This window comes from Bison bison, unplaced genomic scaffold (genome assembly GCF_000754665.1).
Source record: "Bison bison bison isolate TAMUID 2011002044 unplaced genomic scaffold, Bison_UMD1.0 scf7180017864030, whole genome shotgun sequence".
Taxonomy (NCBI): domain Eukaryota; kingdom Metazoa; phylum Chordata; class Mammalia; order Artiodactyla; family Bovidae; genus Bison; species Bison bison.
The window spans coordinates 2,387,863-2,397,817 of NW_011494602.1; positions in this window are offsets into that span (position 1 = coordinate 2,387,863).

Sequence of the window (9,955 nt, forward strand, 5' to 3'; positions counted from 1 at the left end):
CCTTCCAAGGAGTAAGCATCTTTTAATTTCATGGCTGCAGTCACCATCTGCAGTGATTTTGGAGCCCCAAAAAATAAAGTCTGACACTGTTTCCACTGTTTCCCCATCTATTTCCCATGAAGTGATGGGACCAGATGTCATGAGCTTCATCTTCTGAATGTTGAGCTTTAAGCCAACTTTTTTACTCTCCACTTTCACTTTCATCAAGAGGCTTTTGAGTTCCTCTTCACTTTCTGCCATAAGGGTGGTGTCATCTGCATATCTGAGGTTATTGATATTTCTCCCGGCAATCTTGATTCCAGCTTGTGCTTCTTTCAGCCCAGCGTTTCTCATGATGTACTCTGCATAGAAGTTAAATAAGCAGGGTACAATAAACAGCCTTGACGTACTCCTTTTCCTATTTGGAACCAGTCTGTTGTTCCATGTCCAGTTCTAACTGTTGTTTCCTGACCTGCATATAGGTTTCTCAAGAGGCAGGTCAGGAGGTCTGGTATTCCCATCTCTTTCATAATTTTCCACAGTTTATTGTGATCCACACAGTCAAAGGCTTTGGCATCAGTATCATTTAGCATAGCATCTTTTCTCATGGATCCAATGCTCTTTGAGATCTCGGATCTCTATCCAAGGTCTAATTGATTTGAGTCAGGAATCAAGGCAGAGATGCACTTAAAGTTTAGTTTTCAATTTTGTCTAGATCAGAAGTCAGTTTTACTTAACATTTGACCATTTTTAATATAAATCTAATTTTCGTTGTAAAATTCTTTTTTTTTTTAATAATTTATTTCTTTATATTAATAAAAAAGTTAAGCAAAATACAAACAACTTAATTGCTGCTATCATAACTCATAAAAAAGTATAAAACAGCATAAAAACACAATAAGCAACATAGCAATGAATGGTTTATGTCACCAGTGTTTACGTTAAAGCCTCGTTTATGAAAACTTTACAGCACATGATATGAAAACTTACAACTTTGAAAGAAAATATTTACATTGATTATTCAGATGTGATGCGCCTTTTAAATATTCTACCGGTATTACATAATAATAAAAACTCTTGCTTTTTTTTAAATCTTAACTTTTGTAATAACTGTCTTCATTTAAGTGCATTTCCCCTTTAAAAATACAGTGTTTTTAATTTTCGAAACTTGTCACTCAAAACTATTAGATAGGCAAGAAGAACTAAACAGTGGAGCTGAAAGATCTCGAAACTACTCTGTTTTTAATAAGAAAAGCTGTGCTCTTCTATGTGATGGCTTTTTTATTTATTCAGGCTCTACCTACAATATGTGAATCAAACCGTGTCATGAATCCTAGGACAGACTGATGACTATAATAAACTGGCCTCTCTGAGTCATAGCAAATGGCCTTATTTCTCCTGAAGTGAAGAAGCCCCACTTCAAGGCGACTGGAACTTCCGAAGCCCTGAAAATAAAAAGCACAGTCAGTAACTACCTGAAATCTGAAGATCCAGTTTCATACAAACATTTGTATGATGTCAATCGTTGATGGCATTTTTTGGTCATGAAAAAAAAAATAATGTAAATCACAGACTTTTGCCAAAGCTCTTATTTTTTTCCTTGAATCTCTCCAGAAAAAAAAAAAAATGCAAGTGATTAGATTCAATTATTGACTCCTTTTCACTTTTTACCCATGACTTCTCCAAACCAAACCACAGTATATGTTGTAACACTATGACAACTGTTAGCCCATTCTATTCATTCCAATTAGAAGAAAAGAATGTGAATATTATATTCTGTGTTTTGAGCGTTGTAAAATTCTAATTTCAGATTTTAATTCTAAATATCCACTGAAGGCAACGTTATCTCTTAGGATATTTGACAGTGTCTGGACACTCTTTGATTACCATGACTCAGAATGGGGCTGCTACAAACCAGGGATGCTGGTAAACACCCTACGGTCTGTGCCTCCTCACAACAAACAATTATCCAGGCCCAAATGTCAACGGTGTCAAGGTGGAGAAACCCTGGCCTAAGTATATATTAATACTTCTTTCCCTCAGAATGTGTCAGATTTTATCTTTGGGTAGCACAGCATTAAGACTGATTATCATTCATTAGGAACAAATGGGAAAAGTTGACCAAGTATACTGTATCATTCCAGATAGCCTCCTGAGAAGGTACCAGAATCCTTCTATTGTTTATTAACCCACTGGAAACTATAAAGCAAAAGTAATTATCTGCTTCATTTTTGAGATTTAAAACTCTTTCACTGGGCTTAAGTGTCTCAGTCAAGCTTCCCCTTTTCACCAGAGCTTCAGGAAAACTCTTTATCATTCATATCAGAGGCCTTGTGAATTTGTCATTTATTTACTCTCTCATTCATTCAAATAATTTATGGAGCACCTGCCATGTGCCAGGCACTTTTAGGATTTCTCATGGCCAAGATATCAGGTTTAATTTTGTGTTTGTTTTGTTTGGATTCGAACTGAGTGTATGGGAACGCATGAAACTCACCTTCATTTCCAGGTGCCCCAACAGTGACCAGAACCTTGCTGTTCACCTGCACCTCTGAACACCCTTTCCTGCGTTATAGGCTTTGAAAGGGAAAGAGCCTGCCTCTCACTAGAGATAGGAGATACATCTTCTCACCCTCCCTTAGAGACAATCAGATGTAAACTTTGGGACGACTTTGTATTAGAATCTAGAAGATACTGGTGACAGCTAGAGATAGGTGCAAAAGTTTTTGTGGTAGCACTATAAGCACAGGTTCACTTTACAAGCATGTTTTGCAGCGTATTTCCTGTTAATATCGTATTCTATAAGCAAACATTCCGTGTGCTTTGTTAGTGAGAAGCATACCAGCAGCATCTGATTCCACGAGGTGACGTTAAAGCTGAAGAACAATAGTGACCCCAAGAGAGAACTTATTAGGTTGAACTTGAACCTGTTGGGTCACTTGAATTATTTGTTTATTACGTTTTATTTTTGACAGTGCTGGGTCTTTATTGCTGCTCATGGGCTTTCTCTAGTTGCCATGAGCGGGAGCTATTCTCTAGTTGCAGTGCTTGGGCCTCTGGTCGTGGTGGCTTCTCGTTGCACAGCGTGGGGTCTAGGCACATGGGCATAGTTGCTTCGCAGTATGTGGGATTCTCCCAGACCAGGAACTGAACTTGTGTCTTCTGCATTGGTGGGCAGATTCTTAACCACTGCATCACCTGGGAAATCCTGAGCAACTTGATTTTGTCCAACTGAAAGAGATGGAATTTTCTGGGATATCCACAGGCCTATGTGGGTCTTCACAAGTGTCTGAGCTCCCACCGTGGGCTCCAGGAGATGGCTTGACCTGGGGCAGGCTCTCAGCAGGAAGGCTCCTCCCTTTCTCTTTGCTTTGTCCTTTCAGAGTCAATGGAAGGTGGTGTCCAGTGAGCCAGGGTGTGGGGAGCCCAGGACAGGAGAGCGAGGATGCTCCAGGGCTTCAGATGCAGACAGTGCACGGAGGGAACACATCCCTGGCCACCACAAACTGGGATGTCTGTACCTTTTGGTTAATTTGATTTTGATATTTTGGATTCAACCCCAATATCTCCTTCAGATAATGCATTTTTCTGTACCCACGGAAAGAGTAGAAAGCAGCTAGCAGCAAAATGATCTGACACTCAAAGAGAAAATCAATGCCAAATGTCCACTTTTATGTTTTCTCATCTAATCCTTACAAAAACCATGTGAGCAGACTTAGTTCCTATTTTTCAGTTAAAAAAAAAATGAGGTTCCCAGAGGGAAACTAACTCAAATTCTTATTCAAGTTCATCTGACTTTCAAGTCTGTATTATTTTTCATTAACTACAAAAGCCAATGTCAACTCCCTTTTATGACCTGTTAATGTTCAAGTAAAATTGATTTTTATCATGGGAAAAAAACTGGCTAGAGGAAGCAGGGAACATACATTCAGCCCCTTTGATGGGAGAGTGACATTGTGCATGGTTTCAAATCATCCAAAGGGCCAGAGAATCTTCCCTGAGTTTGCCAACTTGCCTCTGAGGACCCCAGGCACGGGAGCTCTGTCAGACTCGACGTATCTGCCCAGGGTCAGGTTAGGCCCGGGTGCCCACGCCCTTCTGAGATGCTTGCTCCAGGTCACAGTGCAGCCTGGAGATCGCTCGGGCGAAAGGCAGCCTCGTGTCCTCTAACTTTTGCCCTCTGACTCTCTCTCAGGGCTTTTTGCAACCATGTTGGTGGCAACCAGTGGCCCCCAGCTTACAGTGACATGTCATATGAAGTAATAAAACAAGAGGTAATCTGGCCAGAGCCAGTCATTGGATTTCCTAGAGTTTCAGCTTTTCTCTAAGAAAATATGGTTGCATAACGGAATCGCTTTGCTGTACGCTTGAAACTAACACAGCATTGTTAGTTTCAACTATGCTCTGACATAAAATTAAATTAAAAAAATAAAAAGCTTAATAAGAATACACATTTTAATTTATTTCTGATAATGCTTTTTCCAAACTTTAAACTTTTTATTTTGTATTGGGGTATAGCTGATTAACAATGTTGTGGTAGTTTCAGGTGAACAGCAAAGGGACTCAGCCGTATAGAAATATGTATCCATTCTGCCCTGAATTCCCCTTCTATCCAGGTGACCACATAACATTGAGCAGAGCTCCATGTGCTATACAATAGGCCCTTGTTGGTTATCCCGTATAAATACAGCAGTGTGTACATAACCTTCCCAAAGTCCGAATACTATCCCTTCACCTCAGCAACCATAAGTTCATTTTCTAAGTCTGTGAGTCTCTTTCTGTTTAGTAAGTAAGTTCATTTATATCATTTCTTTTTTTTTTTTTTGATTCTACATATAAAGGATGTCATATGATATTTGGGCTTCCCTGGTGCCTCAATCGGTAAAGAATCCATCTGCAATGCAAGAGACCTGGATTCGATCCCTGTGTTGGGAAGATCCTCTGGAGAAGGGCATGGCAATCCACTCCAGTGTTCTTGCCTGGAGAATCTCCATGGACAGAGGAGCCTGGCGGGCTGCAGTCTGTGGGGTCACAAAGAGTTGGACAAGACTGAGCAACTAGGCACCGCACTTATGATATTTCTCCTTCTCTGTCTGACTGACTTCACTCAGTATGACACTCTCTAGGTTCATCCATGTTGCTGCAAATGGCATCACTTCCTTCTTTTTAATGGCTGAGTGATAGTCCATTGTGTATATGTACCACATCTTTATTTATTCCTCTGTCAATGGATATTTAGGTTGCTTCCTTGTTTTAGCTATTGTAAACAGTGCTGCAATGAACAGTGGGGTGCATGATGATGATTCCCCCCAGATATATGCCCAGGAGTGGGATTGCAGGGTCATACGGTAGCTCTATTTTTAGTTTTTTAAGGAATCTGCACACTGTTCTCCATAGTGGCTTTACCAATATACATTCCTACCAAGAGTGTAGGAGGGTTCCCTTTTCTCCACACCCTGTCCAGCACTTGTTGTTTGTGTATTTTTGGATGTCTGATAATGTTAATTAACCTAATATTGAAAATAAAATCTTAAATTTCACACCCCCCTCCTCAAAAAATGGAAAACATGGTTTCTTCAAAGGGTAAATGATGTGGGGCAGTTGTGTGTGACCCCAGAATCAAGGTGTTCAAATCCTAGCTCTTATATTTACTTGCTGTGTAACCTTGGGGATATTACTTCCCCTTTCCAGTGCCCCGGTCTCCTCATCTGTAAAACAGACTCAGTTGTCCATTGCATGCATATGTTCTGCCATGGACCACAACCTTGATGACATGTGCTGGGGATGGAGCAGTGAGCAAAACCAACCAACATCCTTCTATTCTCCTAAAGGAGACTGATGATAAACAGGTCTGTTTGTAACACAGCTTTAGAGTGTGCTAAATACCATAAAGACAAATAAAGCAGGGTAAGGGATGGAGAGTTGGGGGGAAATGGCCACAATCCAAAGGGCAAAAGAGAAAGGGCTCTTGGAGGACATAAAACATGGAGAAGACCAGAGTATTGTGAAGGGAGAGAATAACACAGTACCTAAGGCAAGAGTGTCCTAAGCAGATGGGGTGAAAATATTAAATAAAATATAACAACTGTACCCACCTAACTGGAGTGCTGCGGAAGTGACAAAGGAGGATATGTGTAAAATGAGACCACAGAATCTCCCCTGCAAAGGTGAGCCCTGCCTGTAGCCCAGGATCTCAGAGATGAAAGAATGATACAGTTCTGTTCCACCCTTTCCCTAGTAACTCACGTGTCTCGTACAGTAGTCTCCAAGCTTTGGCTTAAGTGCCTGTCAAGACCGGGAGCTTCTACTCCAGCAGGCAGGGCCTGGCCTCCGAGGTGGGGGGCTTTTCTTTGTGAGGAGGCAGATCATCCTCCGAGCTTGTATCTTACATCTGTTGCTCAGGAACCTACCCGCTGCCTCTTTCACACACTGCCGCCTCCAACATTTGTAATGCTTTCATCTCAGCTCCATCGGTTCCTTCAACCATTCCTTATCTGTGTGGCTTCCGGATTCCTCACTGTTCCATTTGATCATTTCAAACACACTGCACAACGCACTCAGTCTCTGATAGATGGTGGAGTGGGGTGTGTGTAGGGGGGAGCAAAATGGTGAGATCAGTGCTGGAGGCTGGAAGCTTCCCATACAAAACTCCTTCCTAAAAGCAGAATCTCGAGATAAAGAGATGTCTCCTCTTCTCCGTGGGTACCTGCTTCAGCCTTTGGTCCTGCTCAGGCATAACCAGAGCCCACACTGATCTAAAATCACACCTAGGGTGATTGTTAAAAGGATCAGTTGACTGACCAGTGCTTCCAGTTCCCTGGAGAAGAGAGAATAGAGAGCTGGGGGTAGTGGGGACATGGTGAGTGGTGGTGGGGTCAGGACAGATGCTATTGCCGTGTTATTAGTTAAGCATCAGCTTAACGGGATTAGAATAGAGCTGATGAGTCAAGAATCCTAAATTCCATTTCCTGTGAACCAGTCAGCTGGGTCCTGCTCCCCAGCTTTAGCTCAGCTCCCCCCTCCACCAACTGCCTCCTAAAACAAGCCATAGCTGCAAGGGTTAGAGGGCATATGTGTCTCGGTACAAGCCCATCCCAGCTACTAGAAAATAATTCCGAAGAGAAATCTGCCTGATGTAGACGACTGGGGTTATGTTGTCCTCAGAGCTTACCTGTTTCGGAGCAGATTCTCCTTGATGTGACTTCTGAATGGATGGGCAGATTTTATCACTGTGGATCACAGCCCTGAATTTTAAGCAAAGCATTCAACAGTGTTGGGAAGTTCTGTATCACCTTCTTCTGGTTAAATTATTGGAGAAACACAGACATTTGGGCTGGTATGTAGAAAACAGGAATAAACACAGTCATTTGTTCATCTGTTTTATTTGTTTCAGTTTTTATATTTAGAACAAAAAGCTTAATTCTTAAATTGAATGCAGGAAGGGAGAGTGCAAGTAAAATTGAGGCAACCCACTCAGGCTGATCCAATATATTAAGCCATAGTCACAGTGCAAACAGCCTCTAATCACAACTTCACAGTGATTTATCTGCTCTCCTGGGCTGGCTTGATAAAGCAGCCACCGCACTGATGTTCAGATGATGCCTTTCCAGGACTCAATTTGCTGAAAGCTGCCAATTGGCTGAGTAACTGCAGGAAAATAATGAGCTGATTTCCACTGGTCGATCTGTTTGATTGACAGGCAGGTTGGGCAGAGCCAGGAATTGCTGAGGGGCCAGTCCATTCCAGGACAACAGGCGATCTGACCTTGAAGCTATCCAAACTGGGCAAGCTGCCACTTGGGGATCCTGACACTGTCAGCCACATGAATTTGCAGACTCATCCTACCTGACTCAAAGCTTTTGCTGTTGTGGAAAATGTGATTGCAGAATTTTACTACCTTCTGCAGTTCACAGACATGGTTGTTTTTTTTTTTAACTCTGCAAAAGTGGGAAGTTACTATCCTTTGCTCCCTCTATATCCAGTCAAAGCCCAGTGATTCTTTAGAGACAAACTCCTGTATGGATGTTTTCTTGACTGTTATCATGAGGTGCATAATAATCTGTCTCCCCCAAACTCCTAGAGCTTCAGCTGTCAAACCTCAAAGGTCACTGTGCTTGGAATTTCCTGAGCATTAAGTTAAATTGCAGGTTCTTATTTAGCTAGTGAATATTCAGCAAGTGGGGACTTGCATTTCTCACAAGTTTTCAAAGGGGCCACACTTCTGTAGCAAGGATCCATTTCCTTGACAATAGAATTGGGCAGTCTGTGACCTTAAACTTGTCTCCTGATATAACCAAAGCGTCAGCAGGGCTTGTATGCTCTCTGCCTTTTTATCTTCCTTAGCACTTCATTGAGTGCTGTACGAACAGGTAGTGCTAGCAAATATTTGTTGAATAAAGAAAGCTCTTATATGGGAGAAACCATATCTATGCCTAATCAGCACAATGACTCATGCAGGAAATGTGCTCAATAATTATTCATTGAATGAATGAGTGACCTGCCGGTATCTAGGAGGCTGGTGAGAAAATAACAAAAAAGAGATTAAGAAAATTTTTAAGCTGCGCTTGTTTGAATCAAGCAGGTGGGGAAAGCTTGGAAACAAATTCAGGAAACATGGCGTCTGGAATTAATACCCTGGCCACGTAGCATCTAACACATACGGTGTTAGACCATTTCTGTTGTGAAGATTTTTAAAAGCATTTCCACTGTCACAGTAGGCTTCTGAGTGAATTTGCCGATCTGCCCTGTTTGGAGTGCTGTGGAGAGGCACACAGCAGAGAGTGGGAAAGGGCACCGTTTGCTCTGGCAGGACTCCACGGGAAGCAAGTCTTAGTCTGCCTGAGAAATGCTAGTTTTTGAGCTGATTCTTTTCAGTGACTTTGCCTCCTGCTTTCCTTTCTTCTGATTACCCACCAACACTCCCACGTACGGACCAGCTTTGGACCTTGGCCTGGTTTTAGCTGCTGGGAGGTTGTATCAGTGCCCTTGCTGAACAGCTGGACCTTGACTGCATATAGAGGTCACAGCTGTTCACAGAGGGGGCTAACCATCTTCCAACGTCGGGGAAGGAGGACAATTGATGGCAGCTGGGAGAAACAGTAAGGACACAGGTCAAGGTGGCACGGGAGTTTCGTCTTCAGATTTAGGGAGATGGCTAAGTATACGCTGTGCTTTTATAGCCCATGAGCTTCGTTACTTGCCTTAAGTAGCTGTCTCACCAGCCTGTTTTAGAACTTCTGCCATTAGAACCAGCATTTGGGGTTTGGAAAAAAATCAGACCAAGGCTTTGGAAGGCCACTGTTAACTGTCCTTTTGATATCTGACATCCTTGAGGGGTACCAACGGGGAGCTGTAGGCCTCCTTGGAGTCTTCTTATGTCAGCACCCAGGCAGGCAGAGCCCTGGGCATTTTCCAGCCCCTCCAGCTGGATTTGCAGGGCATATCCACTGATATGAACCCTGAGCCTTGCTGAGCTAGTCATCCTGGCTGTTGGATTGTCACAGAGTCGAGGAGAAGTATTCAGATGTCTCCAAGCCTGACCGACAACTCTGCAGCCTGGAACTGCTTTCTGGAGGAGCAGAGAGAGACAGTGGAGTCCTAGAATCCTCACCCCCTGCAGGTGTAACCCAGCATGCCCAGAGCTGCACCTGTTTCCCATTACTGCACCCAGCTTTCCAGCCCATTCTGTAGTCTGGCTGGCTTTGTTTGCTGCAGGGCTGGGTCCCCTCTGTCGCAGGTGGTGTGGATGCTCCGCGGGACCCAGGACAGGTGCACTAGGCAGCTTCCAGTCTCCCTGAGTGGCTGAGAGCACCACAGCGAGCGCTTGGGCCAGCTCCAGGCTGGCTGCCAATAGCCTCTCACAGACTGCGTCACAGCACAGCTCTCTGGCTTGCAGGCAAGGGAAGAAGGAGCAAGCAAAGCCATGGGCTTGGAATCTCTCTGGCACCACTTCACCACCTCCCCCCCCCCCCACCCC